Source organism: Callorhinus ursinus, unplaced genomic scaffold (genome assembly GCF_003265705.2).
Source record: "Callorhinus ursinus isolate GAN/ISIS: 27379988/994484 unplaced genomic scaffold, GSC_fseal_2.0 scaffold91, whole genome shotgun sequence".
Classification (NCBI taxonomy): Eukaryota; Metazoa; Chordata; class Mammalia; order Carnivora; family Otariidae; genus Callorhinus; species Callorhinus ursinus.
Window position 1 is genome coordinate 2350588 of NW_027397153.1, and position 15950 is coordinate 2366537.

The 15950-nt window shown below is 37.5% G+C and overlaps 1 pseudogene; it reads right to left on the minus strand.

Moving 5' to 3' along the window:
• LOC112817795 (Y-box-binding protein 1 pseudogene) overlaps positions 1 to 15719 on the minus strand; it is a 53768-nt pseudogene extending 38049 nt beyond the window's left edge.
• Positions 15720 to 15950: the final 231 nt, after the last annotated feature.

The following is a 15950-nucleotide window of genomic DNA, read 5'->3' on the forward strand; positions in this document are numbered from 1 at the left end:
GTACATTATAGAGTTGGATTGATTTCATGATATGTATAAATTTCTTTTCTCTTAACAAGTGAATTTAATCCAATTAAGTTGAATGATATGACAGATATGTTTGGTATTTGTTCTGTCATTTGAATGTGTATCTTATTACGTGGCCTCTTTTTTTTTTAACTGTAATCTTCTAATAGTTAGGAAGTTACATATTATTTTAAGGGTTAGTTTTATAATTAAACCTTTATATAATATCTTTACCACACCACATTATTAGGAGGGAAGACTCACTATCAAAAAGATGTCACTTCTGCTTAGAGGATTGTTAATTCATTAACACCAGTTAAATAAAATTATACATAGGTTTTTTGGGTGGAACTAGACAAGCTGACTGTAATGTTCATAAAGAAAAATAAACAGCAAAGATGTATAATAGAGTCCTGAGAAGGGATATCAATGAGGGGAAACTAACCTTACCAGATAGAAAAAATTATATAAAGCGTCAATCATGAGAAATAACATAGAGGGCCCAAAAATAGAATACAACAAAATAGAAGTTCCAGAAATACACAAAGATCTATATGGGAATGACATCATATATCAATCTGGGAAAGGACTTTTTAGTAAATGGTTTTGAAATAGCTATGGCAGCCATATAAAGAAAAAAATAAAGTTGAATCCACTTCACATATCAGATGCCATGATAAACTCTACATGTGCCAAATAATTCTTTTTAAAAAATAAGAAGATAAAAGTAATCAGAAAAAAAGAGGGCAAATTTCTTTACAACCTTAGACTGGGGAAAATCTTTCTAATGGCTCTACATTCAAAAGCTATCAAAGATTGATGAAGTGAAGTATGAATATGTATATACATAAATCCCCATTAACTTCTGCATAGAAAAAAACCAGTATCAAATAATAATGACATATTTGGAAATAACTTAAAAATCATATTAAATACAAAGGCCTTATCTCTCTAAAGTCGTATTAAAAACACTGATAATCCAATAAAAATGATCAAAGTATACGAACAAATAGGTCACAGAAATTACAAATTGCCATTGAACATGTAAAAGGTGGTCAGTGTCACTCAAAATCAGATAAATACAAATTAGAAAATAAAATTTTGTTGCGATAGCAGGTTTCACCTATCAGATTGGCAAATAATCTAAGAGTTTGACAATTCTGTTGGCAAGGCCGGGGCAGCATGCATTCCCATATATTGCTGATAGAGGTGCAGAATGGTAAAATTCCCCTGAAGGGCAACTTGTAAATATCTATTAAAATTACAAATGCATCTGCCCTCTAATGAAGCAATCTTTCCTCTGGGAATTTATTCTATAGACATACATGCATGAATTAAATATCAGAAAAGTATAAATTATTCGTTGCCGCATTAGCTACAATGCAGAAAATAAACAATCCAAGCGTCCATCTATAAGGAAAAATTAAACTGTGGTACAATCATACAATGGAGAACTCAACAGCAATTCAAAAAAAAAGAAGAAGAAGAAGAAAGAAAGAATGAGAGAGTTCTGTATCTCCTTATGAGGAAAGATCTTCAGTATAGAATGTGAGATTTAAAAAGGAAAAGCAAAGGCCAATAGTATCGTATGTAGAGTGTATGTGCTACATTCTTCATAATAGAAAACAAGAAAAATACGAAGAATATTCATATTTGCTTGTTTTTGCCTAATAAAACTCTGGAAGGATTGGTAAGAAACTGATAATAGTGAGCAATGTGCATGTACAGGAGGAGAATGAGATTTTCATTGAATTACTTCCATACTGTTTTGTTAACTATGTGAATATATTACTAAAATCTTTTTTTAAAAAAGAATTAAGAAGGTATAAACATATAACAAAAAGGGAGAGGAGGCAACACAGTTTTGAAAGCATATAGAACGGGAATAGCTGATTTAAGGTAGCAGCTGTTCAGAAAGCCAAGAAGCCAACTTATGCAGGCCACAGAATCCCAGAATGGTTTAGAATTGAAAGAGTAAATGAGTGGAACTGAAAACAAGAAAATTAACTAAAAGTCAGTAGGTCCACATGCGTATCCCACAGAAAGTAGGTGACTAAACCTCCATCAACCTAGCAGAAGAGTGTACTCTCTGGAGATGTGAAAGCAAAGAGACTAACACGAGGCACAACTGATATTAGGGCCACTATACTAAAAATGGGAAAGTGAATAGGGTGATGGGAAGAAGGTGGAAGAAAAGAAAGAGGTCAAAGAGGTAGAGAAGGAGAACTAACATTCACTAAGTAATTACTATGTGCCAGAGGGTACTATAGCATTTCGTTGTGTCAGCACTTTTTTATTTCATTATTTTATTTTATTTTTTAGAGAGGGAGAGAGAGAGAGAGAGAGAGAGATGGAGGGGGAGGGGCAGACAGAAAAGGAGGAAGAGAGAGAATCCCAAGCAGGCTCCATGGCCAGCACAGAGCCCATCACAAGGCTCGATCTCACAACCCTGAGATCAAGACCTGAGCTGAGATCAAGAGTCAGAGGCTTAACCAGCTGAGCCACCCAGGCGCCCCTGTGTCAGCTCATTTACAATTCACAACTACTTTATGAGGTATGTACTATAAGATTCTCTTCATCATATATGAAGAAACTGCGATACAGTATGTTTAAGTCATTTGACTAAGGATGCAGACTTATTAAGTGATGAAGCTGGGGACTAAGCAGACAGTCGCTTTCAGAGCCCATACCTTTAAACACTACACATACTCCACGGTAAAAATGACTGACCACTTTCCACTTTGTTTCCTAGAAAACTCACAGCTGAGCGTGTAAGCCCCCACCCCACCCCCACCCCCGCCACTGCCACTTGTGTGACTGCCCTGCATTCCTCTAGAGAATGCCATCATGCCAAAGGATACCAACAGATTCCAGCAATTGTGAGCCTGGCAATGAACTACTTCCATCCCCCTCACGCACACATAGAAAATTCCAAATCATATTATGAGACTAGAACAGACCTGTTATCAAAACAGACAAGGACCAGGGTACCTGGGTGGCTCAGTCAGTGAAGCATTTGCCTTGGGCTCAGGTCATGATCCCAGGGTCCTGGGATGGAGCCCCACGTCGGGCTCCCTGATCAACGGGAAGCCTGCCTCTCCCTCTCCCACTCCTCCCTGCTTGTGCTGTCTCTTCCTATCTCTCTCTCTCTCTCAAATAAATAAATAAAATCTTTGAAAAAATAAACAAACAAAACAGACAGGGACCAGATGAAGAACAAGAATTATAAGTAAATCTCAATGGTAAGTATAGACCCAAAACACTAAATATTAGTAAAGTGATTCCATCAACGTATAAAAAATAATATATCATGACCAAAAAGATTTGACCGAGGAATGCAAAGATGATTTAACAAAAGAAAATCTACTAATTTAATTCAATGCATTACCATATTAAAGAAGAAAAAAATCTTTGAATTGTATCAATAGATTATTGATTTTGTAAAAAGTAATATCAAACTAAGAATGGAAAGGAAAGAACATCCTTCACATGATAAAGGGTATTGACCAAAATCTATAGTAAACACCATATCTTAATGGTGCAACTACAGGAACATTCCTTTCTAAGCTAGGAACAAGAAAAGTAGGTCTAATATTATCATTATCAACCTAATACTGGAGAGCTTAGATAATATAAGACAAGAAAAAAATATTAGAATTAGAAGGGAAGAGGCAAAGGTATCATCATCTACAAAGGCTAATGTAGTGTTTATTAGCCTTATGTTCTTATTAGGCTTATTAGCTACTATCGAGTTTATGTAAATTTTTAAATAACACAATAAACTCACGTATTTTTTATAAACACATAAATATATAGTAAAATTTTAAAACTTGGCATAGGGATGATACACAACTTTTCCATAAAGAGAAGAGGAAAAATTATTTGGGTTAGTGCATTAATTTCCTTGAAGAATCTGATACAGTGATGAGCACCTGGTGTCACACGGAGGTGTTGTACACCCGAAACTCATATTATACTGTACGTTAACAAACTGGAATTTAAAGTAAAACTTAAAAAAATGAATAAATACTCTTTAAATAGAAAAAAATAAATAAAAATAAAAATCTTATACAAATAAGGCAAAAACTTCAGACTACCATTGCTCCTCAACATTAGCACTATGTATATATGACACTAAAACATCCAGTCAATTCAGTTGACTTAGTCCAAGATGAATCAGTATAGGAGGAAATATAAACACAAAACAAAACATCAGAGAATTGGTTGCTTGTTGACTGCTTTATTCAGTCAAAATTATTAAATGGCTGTCATGGGGAAGGACTTGGCAGATTTTAATAAGCTATATGTAACATTTCATAAGCAGCCTTATTAGGATAGCTTTGGAATAATTTTCCATTAGAATAAAAGGTTTGTCAATGGTTATCTTCTATAAGGTCAAAGGGAGAAAAAAATGGGCAGATTTTCCTCTACCTACAATACTGCTTTATAAAATGGTTTAACTTTCGAATAACAAAGGAGGATTAATTGAGAAGAAGACAAATGCAGGCAAATGGAGATTGATCCCATAAAATGAGCAAACACCCTTGCAACTACAAAGGAATCCAGAATCCTAAATATTATGTCATCTTAGTAAACTTCAGCCAATGAAACATCCTGATAACACAGGAGTGGTAAAGAAGAGGACACTAGCATTATTGTTTCTATTTGCATTGTTAATATTAACTGTGTATGATAGACTGGGAACGATTCAGCAGGGGCCTTTTTTCTAGTGAGTCACATTTCCAAAGGCCAACCAAAGGTGCCTCTGACAGAAGAGTTGACACTATAAATCAGCATTTCTTTTTAGAGATTCTCTACTTCTATGGAAATTCATTTATTCATTCACAGAAAAAGAAAACATTTCTTGGTTGCAACTCTTGGTAATGAGTCAGATGCATTCCCTTCTGGATTAGTTATCTCTTGCAATGTAATAAATACCACCAAACATTAATAGCTTAAAATAACGATAAGTTTTGATTATCTCTAATTGTTTTTCTAAGTCTGAAATTCCAGGAGTATTTCACTGGGCAGTTGTGGTTGCATCTCTAAATCGGATGTCTTTCAGGGCTGCAATCATCTGAAGGCTTGACTGTGGCTGGGAGATAAGCTTTCCAGGTTGCTCACTTACATGGCTTGCAAGTTGGTGTTGGCTAAGGAAAAGAGAGCACTGTTTCTGTCTACATGGGCTCCTCCACGGGGCTATTTGAGAGTTCTTCTAACATGGCAGCTGGCTTTCCCCATAGTGAGTGATAAGAGATAAATGTGGAAGCCACATTGCTTTTTGTAACAACCTTGGAAGTCATAAACTGCCACTTCTGCCATATTCTACTGGTTACAGAGAGTCAGCCCTGATTCACTTGGGAGAGGACGACACAGGGGCATAAACATAAGAGGCAAGGATCACTGGGATACATATCGAAGGTTGGTTTCTATATCCTCTTTCCAAACAGCTCATATCATATAATACCAATACAGTATGATAAATGCCGTAACATACAATTTTTAATCTTTAGATTTGATTATCCATAGAGAAAACTAAACTTTCTAAATTATCCTTCTCCAAAGACCTAAGATACAACAGAGTGATAAAACCTAAAATCACTAATCTTATCTTAATTTTGCTTTTGGATAAAGCCAACAAATCTTAAGTTATTGTTTACAATTTTTTTATCATTTTGGCAAGAAAGAAGATAAATTTTTTTAAAAGATTTTATTTATTTATTTGAAAGAGAGAGAATGAGAGAGAGAGAGCACATGAGAGGGGGGGAGGGTCAGAGGGAGAAGCAGACTCCCTGCTGAGCAGGGAGCCTGATGTGGGACTCGATCCCGGGACTCCAGGATCATGACCTGAGCCAAAGGCAGTCGCTTAACCAACTGAGCCACCCAGGCGCCCCAGAAAGAAGTTAAATTTTTAATATCAATCTTAGAAAAGATGACATTTGAGGCTGACACTGAAAAAGTCAAACAGAATGCTTGAGGCAAACCTATATATCAATACTGACAGATTGAAACAGGAATGATGCTTTTGAATTTAGATTCTAAACTTAACGTGGTTTTCAGTTTTGCTTATTGAAAGTAGTATTCCGATTAAAAATAGGTTTTATATTTGCTCTTTAGAAGAGTAAGTTCATGGATGTTGAGAAAACAATGATGATTTTTTCCCCCAAATCTATACTATCCAAATATGTTTCGAGCTCAAAATATAATCATTTCCCACAAAGGTCTCTTCTAATTGGACAAAACTGTACAAATGGACAAAGGAAGAAAAGAGACCATGATTTCACCCGGTTTTCCCTCTCCAGGTTAATAAGAGGGCTTATGGTGATGACAGATATTAAGGACATTATCTACTTAGGGAAAGTTCAAATGGGAAATCAGGTGGTAATTATTGATGGGTACTTGCTTGAATATGTTTTGAAAAACTTAGCTAGAAAGGAAGACTATGAAATTTAAAAGCCAAAATGCCCAAGCTTTGCCCCAAATACAGTAGAAACTCTTTTAGTACTTTATGGTTCTTTGTAATGAAGTTTTAATATCAAAACCAAGTTATGATTCTGATCTAAATTAACCTAACCTCTTGCAATTTAGTGTGTGTGTGTGTGTGTGTGTGTGTGTGTGTGTGTGTGTGTGTGTGTTTTATCTGCTGTGGACAACTGCTGGAATACCAAGAGAACTATCAAGTAGACTCAACTTCTGACTTCCATTATGCAATCACTTATCTTTTTATACAAAGTAGAGTGGTTATTCTGAGATTAGAACGTAAGCTTACAAATCTTTGCCATTTGGTTATAGTCATAGTCTTGATATGCTCTTTACATAAACCTGCCAACTTGTTGTGGGAACTGCATTTCTATCTGCCTCTTTCCAATTTGGTTTTAGCTCCTATTTTGTGGCCTATACCCGCTTACTTTGTACATATGCTAGAATCCTATTTGGTTTGGTTCTCCTGAAACTCATTTTGACTTTCTTGAAATTACTCGCTTCACTGCTTGACCAATTCCTGTTGACATGACATCATAGGACTTAAACCCATGCCTTTACTCACTATTCTTTTCATTTGTCTTTTTTTAGTTTGTTTTCAGCTATCTATCATATAAACACACTTGAAGGCAAACCCTAATCTCCCTTGGTTCCTATCTATATTTTGAGGGTGCGTCTCCCTCCCTTATGTCAGTTCTGTGAGGAAACTGGCATCCTTCAATACCCTTGACTTCTTTGCTTAAGTCAACTAGAATTGGTTTCTGTTGTTTGCAACCAAGAATTCCAAGCAATACTAAGATTATTACAATGAATGTGTTGCATGCCACAGATACCCAGAAATGCAAGGAAACGGGGATTAACTGTCCTGCTTAGCGTGGATTGAATGCTGTGAAGGATCCCACTAATATTTATGGATACTCACCCAGTAGCCCATGTCATACAATGACAAAGTAGATTATTAAATTAGGCATCTGGGCACCTAGAATGTGGTAATCATTGAAGGTAAAATTTGGGGGAGTGGTTGTCACTTTTAGGACAATATGCAGAAATTCAAGGACCATGGGGTACAGATGGCTGCTTCCAATAGCTCTGGACACTTTATGGAAAAAGATCAAGATTCTCAAATCCCTAAATTCCAGTATCAAGGCAGGGATTTATATTATCATGAGCATGCTAAATGAATCTGTTGTCTCTTGCATTTATAGGGTTGAGTAAGAGGAAAACCAAATACGTAGTATGATTCTCTTAGCTGCCAAATCATAATTTCAGTTAAAACCCCAGCTTCCCTAATTCTCTACTGAATGTTATGGCATTGAACAGGAACAAGTTGGATATAGGTAATAGGAAAGGTAATATCAACAGATACAGAGGTCTCAGGGTTATTACCAAACCCAAACTCCCACAGCCAAATTATCCCAGACTCCCTTAACAAATAGAAGTGTCCTGTTCACCCTCTTCCTTGCAGAGCCTAACACTATCATTGGGGAGCTACCTCCTGAGAAAAGCCAGTGCTCCTCTTCGTCTATTAATAGAGCCAGATCCCAGTATTCTCTGGGAGATTAATTAAAAAGTTTAATGCTAGAACACAAGTCAGAGACAACATAGATTACAGGACTTTTCTATTTTGTAAAAGAAAAGCATTTTTATATTGGGTCAAAATTATCAATACAGGTGTCCTTTGCAGATGGGCTAGCAGAAAGTTAAGATCACTTCTGTTTGCCCAGTCGGTTGGCGATCAAGTCTCAGTACTGGGAGTCATGCTAAATATAATTAAAATGTTAGCAATTCCTAGGTATAATGTATGGAATGAACCTGATGAGAAAGATTTGCTTTGCGTGCCCTTCCCAGGTGTACCTACTTATACCCCCGGAGGGAGTTTAGAGGACATTCCCTTCACCACAACCTTGAAAAATATACTCATGATAGTGTCTTTTAAAAGATCTTTATGAGACTGCTCTTTCTGGCAATATATTAGACTTTAAAGTCACTCCAGTATAAAATGGATAGGCCAGATAAAATATCAAACACAATTTAATGCATATCCAAACTCACAATACATTAATGAAGAATCAAATGGAAGGAGCCAAGAACCAGCACATGAAACTGATGCTAACGTGGCGTCTGTTGTGGCTCTCTGCAGGTGTTTGTCTATCTGGATAACCAAGAGACTTATTTTTATTTTTTTATTAGATTTTATTTATTTATTCATGAGAGGCAGAGGGAGAAGCAGGCTCCCCGCTGAGCAGGGAGCCCGATGTGGGACTCGATCCCAGGACCCTGGGATCATGACCTGAGCCGAAGGCAGATGCTTAACCATCTGAACCACCCAGGTGCCCCTAAGCAAGAGACTTATTAACCAGCCAAGTGAAGGAAAGGCTTCAAGCCTTGAGCCTCATAGGAAGGAATTAAGGCTAAAATCCTCTGTAAAAAATTTGGGATTCTGAAAAGCCTACATCTTCCACGAAAAGATGGACTTGGGAGAAAATCCCCAAGATAGTAAAAAAAGATAATAAAGAACTTTGTTCATATTGGAGTCTAGGTGAAAAAGAAGTCTCCTCTGACTCCTCTAACATTAGCACGATCAATCCTTAGGCGGGCAAAGGGGTTCAAATTTACATCCCTCCCGCAGCATGGGGGAAAAAAGACAAGAAATTAAAATCAAGTGTTTTTAATCGAGTAGCATCCTGGTGTTCTTGGAAGAAACAAATGCTAATGTCCTCTGGAGAGATGGGTCCTTAACTCAGAATTTTTAGGATCTCCACAAAAAGAGCTGGATTCTATGAGTTTTTCGTCCCCAAATACATACTAGGCCAGAAGATATCCCACTTCCAAACAGAATCTGCAGAAACAATAAACTCTATAAGTAGCTCAGAATCTATACTTAATGGAATTATCTAATACAAAATCTAAAATTTAGTGTATTTATAGTTAAACAAATAAAAGATGAAATACATGATTTAAAAAATTTAAAATGAAATACATGAAAGAGAAGAAGGATATTCTTTTTAAAAAGATTATTGGTATTTATAAAAGAGCCAAATGGAATTTCTAAAATTTAGAAGAAAAAAGCCCTAATAATTAAAAAGCTACTAAAGGTATTTAAAAAAAAAAAACAACTGTGGGCTAGGCTATTCAGTCCAACACTCCAGAAACTAAAGAAGCTGGATCTATACACACAGACCATATCCCCTGCTGCCATTTTCCCCCAGCTCTATTGAGATATTATTGACATATAACATATGTAAGTTTAAGGTGTACAGTGTGATGACTTGATACACAGACATCTTGTGAAACAAAATGTCCCCACACCTTCTTAGTACCAAATAACTAATGAGAAAATATGAAATTAACAAGGAAAATGGTAACCTTGAAAATAAATGGACATGAAAGCCACATTTTTCCTAAAAGTTACTTAGAGATTTTGGAAAACTTAATTTGAACTTTTATTTTGAAGACATCAATGGTCTAAATGAAACACAGGCCAAAAATATAATAATAACAATTATAAAATATTTCAAGCTGAATGTTAATGAAAATACTACATATCAGAATTTAGGGAATGTGGTTAAAGCATTATTAAAGGAAATTTATTGCTTCAAATGCATATATGAGAGAAAATTACTTCAACCAAAATGATATCCTGCGATAGATTGAGTACAGAAACAGATTATGTGGATTTAACTGGCTGTTCTTAATCCACGTACTAAAAAGAGGTTTGCAAAATGTAAAAAAATGCCCCTCTCCCCATTGCTTTTGTTGTGTTTTGTTTTGAAAACATAGTTACTCTTCATCAAAATATTTTAATACCATGTAATGGGTTTGTTATTTTCAAATGAAATGACATAAATATCAATTTTTCAGTTTACTATCTAATATGGCATGTTTATATATACACAGATTTGGGGTTCCTCTTAATTATTTACAAGAGTTTAAAGAGGTCCTAAGGTGGGTGCCTGGGTGGCTCAGTGGGTTAAGTGTCTGCCTTCGGCTCAGGTCAGGATCCCAGGGTCCCGGGATCGAGCCCTACATCGGGCTCCCTGTTCAGCGGGGAGTCTGCTTCTCCCCCTTCCCTCTGCCTCCCCTGGCTTGTGCTCTCTCCCTCCCTCACTCTCTCTCTCTCAAATAAATAAATAAAATCTTAAAAAAAAAAAAGAGGTCCTAAGGTGTTGGAGGTCCAGTGTTGGAGAGCTGCTACCCTAGAAGAAATTCTTGAACCAAGGGCATATGTTAAAGTATGTCTGTAGCAACAATATTTATAATATTTACAATAGCCCCACCAGAAAAAAATGGATACAAACACATTAAGAACTTTGATACATTTTGTCCCATTGTCCTCCAGAAACCTTGTACAAATTTACATTTCCCCTGGCAATGTATGAAAGGACCCATTTTCTCATATCCATGCGAATCCTAGTATTAGCACTTTTCTTTTTATTTTCTGATGTTTCTCTTTTTTTTAAGAGGAGATTTATTTATTTATTTTAGTGGGGGAGGGCCAGGGGAGAGGACGAGAGAGTCTTAAGCAGAGAACACTGGCTGCCGAGCTCCAACTGGGGCTCCATCTCACGACCCTGAGATCATGACCCGAGCGAAGTCAGATGCTTAACCGCTGGCACCACCCAGGCATCCCTACTTTCTGATGTTTCAAATGTGATAGCTGTTGTTCTAATCTTCATTCCAGTGATAATTAATCAGGTTAAACACTTTGCACTTTGCATATGCTTCCTGGTTATTTGTATTTATCTGCTTGTGCATTGCTTGGTCATGTCATTTGCCATTACTCCATTCAGGCTGTTATGTGACATCACACACACACACACACACACACACACACACACACACACACACACTTTGAATAACCCATGGATGCAGAATTATGATTTTAAGAAGACTGACCTCAAGAAAGCTGCACAGAGTTTACAATTAGCAACTGCTTTTGAGGAGGTTTAGGGTTAAGCCTCAAATGTAAAGCAAATTTAAGTAGGTTATAAAACTCAATGTCAATGTAAGAATGATTGTTGAAGAGACATAGTGGAAAATATATGATATCTACATTATATTAATATGGCCCAAGAAATCCAGAAGTTGATGGGAGAGAAAACCTGCTCTATAGTTTTTCTTCCACGTAGGAAGAAAAATAAAATATTAAACAAATAATTATACAAATAAAATGCCTTGAAAACATAGCAGTTGTAATCTCTGTACAGCTCTTTAGCATCCTAGTTGCTAATCTCTGCTGAGTCCCTTGGAGTCTCACCCTATTTTTGTGCAGCTCTGGAGTGAGCCAACTATATATTTTGTGAGAAACACAGATTGAGGAAGCCCCATTGTGTGGTTCTGTCCTCTCTAGAGATTTGCCCCCACAGTATCCATTCACTCTGGCAGCCTCAGACCCTGACTCCTATAGCTTCAGTCCAGTAAGACTGCTACTTATTCCCAGCAAACTGCACAAGAAAACCTAAGTAAAGGTGAAGACTGTCTTTGTGTGCTTCCCTTCATTCAGGGACCATATCCCTTTAGAGACTCGCCTCCTCCTCTGTTCCAGAACAACTCGGTCCTAAAGAATGAGATGAGACAAGCAAGGCAGGTTTTCAGGCCTGGAGTCTGGAAGAAGCTATGTGGCATAAAGAAGGCTATCAGAGCCAGAGGAATGTGGAGTGGGCATCACCATGGAAGAGAGGCCCAACATGGGGTATGAGAAACCAAATGGAGGAATGAAGGCATCTGCAAAAGAAGGATGCCTAATGCAGTCTGTCAGAGCCCCAGCAGAGTGAGTGAGGATGGCATCCAAAGGGCATCATCAGCACGGTGTAGTAGATCTTAGAGGCAAGAGGTCTGGACCTGATTCCTGGCTCTGTTACTTCATCTATGACCTTGGCAACAGCATTTAATCTCTTGGCTACTTTGTTGGTAGCATGAGCTAAATATACTGACCTTGTCTATCTCTGATGGTTGATATGAGTTTAAAACACAACTGAGACACTCTAAGGTAGATAAATGAAAGTACACTGATAATGGTAAAACAATATGCAAATAAGTTATTGTCTATTAGTAGTAATTTTTTCAGAATAATCAAAAAACACCTTACAAAATATATCACTGATCAATACTGAGTTCTTCTTCAAAGGCTTTGTGTAACTCCCCAGCAAACAGATCACAGGCTTTGGACTTTGTATGACAGCCCTGCCAGCTACATGTTATTGGACCAGTTACTTAACTTTCTTTATTTTATTTTATTTTTTTAATATTTTATTTATTTATTTGACAGAGAGAGACAGCAAGAGAGGGAACACAAGCAGGGGGAGTGGGAGAGGGAGAAGCAGGCTTCCCGCTGAGCAGGGAGCCCAATGCGGGGCTCCATCCCAGGACCCTGGGATCATGACCTGAGCCAAAGGCAGATGCTTAACAACTGAGCCACCCAGGCGCCCCTAACTTTCTTTTTTTTTAATATTTTATTTATTTATTTGAGAGAGAGAGAGCATGAACTGAGGGAGGGGCAGAGGGAGAGGGAGAAGCAGACTCCCACTGAGTGTGGATCCCAACATAGGACTCTATCCCAAGACCCCGAGACCATGACCTGAGCCAAAGGCAGATGCTTAACCAACTGAGCCACCCAGATGCCCCAAAGATTTTATTTATTTATTTGGTTATTTATTTATTTGAGAGAGCAAGCGCACATGAGTGGAGGGAGGGGCAAAGGGAGAGAGAAAGAGAATCTCAAGCAGATTCTGTGTTGAGTGTGGAGCCTGACATGGGCCCGATCCCACAACCGTGAGATCATGACTTGAGCCAAAGCCAAGAGTTGGATGCTTAACCTACTGCACCACACAGGCACCACCTCCCCCACCCCCCCGTTACCCAACAATCTGAGCTTCGGTTTTGACATTCAGAATAATTGCACAATTTCATCATGAGAAATAAATGGCACAGTATATGCACTCAGGAGTAAAAAGAAAATTATTATCAACCTAAGAAAGCTAACATCAATTTCTAAAAACCTAACTAATACCACTAGGCAATTTAGATACTAATTCATTTTTATGGACGTTTTTAACTGGCTAATTAATATTTGAATATTACTTTATGTGACTTCTTTTCTTGCATTTGTAAATGATCACCATTTTTATTTTTTTTATTTTTTATTGTTATGTTAATCACCATATATTACATCATTAGTTTTTGGTGCAGTGTTCCATGATTCATTGTTTGTTCATAACACCCAGTGCTCCATGCAGAACGTGCCCTCCTCAATACCCATCACCAGGCTAACCCATCCCCCCACCCCCCTACCCTCTAGAACCCTCAGTTTGTTTTTCAGAGTCCATCATCTCTCATGGTTCGTCTCCCCCTCTGACATACTCCCCTTTTCTTCCTCTCCTGTTATCTTCTTCTTTTTCTTTTTTCTTAAAATATGTTGCGTTATTTGTTTCAGAAGTACAGATCTGTGATTCAACAGTCTTGCACAATTCACAGCGCTCACCGTAATGATCACCATTTTTAAAGCATCTTAAGAAAAGATTGAGAATTTATAGGAGGATGTTAGGAAAAGGGTGCCTAATAACTAAGTCCAATTCAAATTAAGTAGAGCATATGAGAAGAGCCAAATTAATGGCAAGGAAATAAAGTTTCTCATATCTATTATTTTTTAAATGCCATTTTGCCATTTGTGGAAAATAACAAGAAACCCACGACAGTTTGGCCACCTCATCATTTTGGTAACTGTAAGTCTATTTTTTTAAAAAAGGACTTTATTTATTTATTTATTTGAGAGAGAGAGAACACACGCATTAGAGAGTGGGGGTGGCAAGGGCAGATGGGGAGGGAGGGGTGGACCGGGAGGGAGGGGGACAAGCAGACTCCACCTCAACACTGAGCACAGAGCCCCATGCAGGGCTCGATCCCAGGACCCTGAGATCAGGACTGAGCAGAAATCAAGAGTCACATGCTTAACTGACCGAGCCACCCAGGCGCCAGCAAGTCTGTTTATCTAAAATGTGAAAGACTGACATTTTTAGTCAATAGTTTGAAATGTTAATGTTGTGTTAATCTGGGAGCAAATCATTTCCTATTTAAACGGATTGATTTTGTCCAGGAGAGGGTTGTAATCTCTAATGATGTGGTAAGTCACTTAGAAATAATTTGAATAGCTGTGGAACCAAAGGTTCTGTCACCGAAAGAGATCAGGCAATGGTTTTGGAAAAAGGTTTCGTAGAAAACGTATGTTGGTTAGTGCACATTTATTGTCCTTGTTTATAAATAGTATCTCTTTGGGCTAATAACATGATTCTAAATCAGTACAAAAAACCATGGCAAGGAAAATGGCAAAGAGGAGTATACTTGCCCGACCTTGCAACAAAATTTCTCCTCTCCCCAGAAATTGCAACTATTCCTGAATTGTTAGACTATCAGAAAGAGAATCAAGAAGCAGTCCTTATAAGAAAGATGTATACTTGGTGTGATGATGCAGCCTTTAAACAAATACTTTACCGGTCACATCTGTTTGGCTTCTCTGACTTTTAGTTATAATTGCCTTCAACTCTCATAAAATACTCTAAAGGTATTATGCTTAAGCACAAAGAAAATACAAACCATTTTTCTTATGACCCTCCCCCAATACACACACACACACACACGCACGCACGGCACGCACACACACACCATATAACTTATACAATGAGGCTCTGTAGCAACAGGGACAGAGGCAGAGACAACCAGTGAACTGACTTCCTGAGGACAGCATTGCCAACAAGTACAAGAATGTTTTGTGGCAATATTTGAGACATACTACTACCAAAAAAAAAAAAAAATGTATTGTTTGTGTGAGATCCCCAATTTAACAGACCATCCTGTTTTCTTTTTTGTTTGTTGTTATTGCTGCCCTTGTCGCTTTTATTTTGTTTTATTTTGCTTTGTGGCTCAATCTGTCCACGTTAAGTCAGCTTTACTCTATTGTTGGCTCTGTTACTTATTAACACCATGATCTTCATTGAATCACTTTCCCTTGGATTGTCAAATTCTTCAGCTAACATAAGGATTCCAGTTTTCATTTTTCTATTTCCACTTTGAGGAAAATCTCCACACTTAATGATCCACTTCCAGGTCAGTCACAGGTGACTACCAAACAATTAATTGATTATCTGAACAAATGTTACAATTTGGTAAGTGATTAAAATTAGCCTTAATGGCTTCGGGTATTTGGAGGACAATGATGATACCGAATTAACAGACGACATTCTGTTTGTAATGACCTTGAAAATGGCCAAGTCCCCCCCACCAAACTATCTATAAGATGTTTTAATTATATTCTCCTTCTTCCCTCCCCAAAATCTCCTTGCTTCAAATATCTATAAACGGTTACAACGGGGAGTGGTCAACACACTGTCTTTGTAATGACCTTGAAAATGGCCAAGCCCTCCATCCAGCCTTTTCTGGAGATTTTATCTCTTAGCTCACTGTCACTCTCT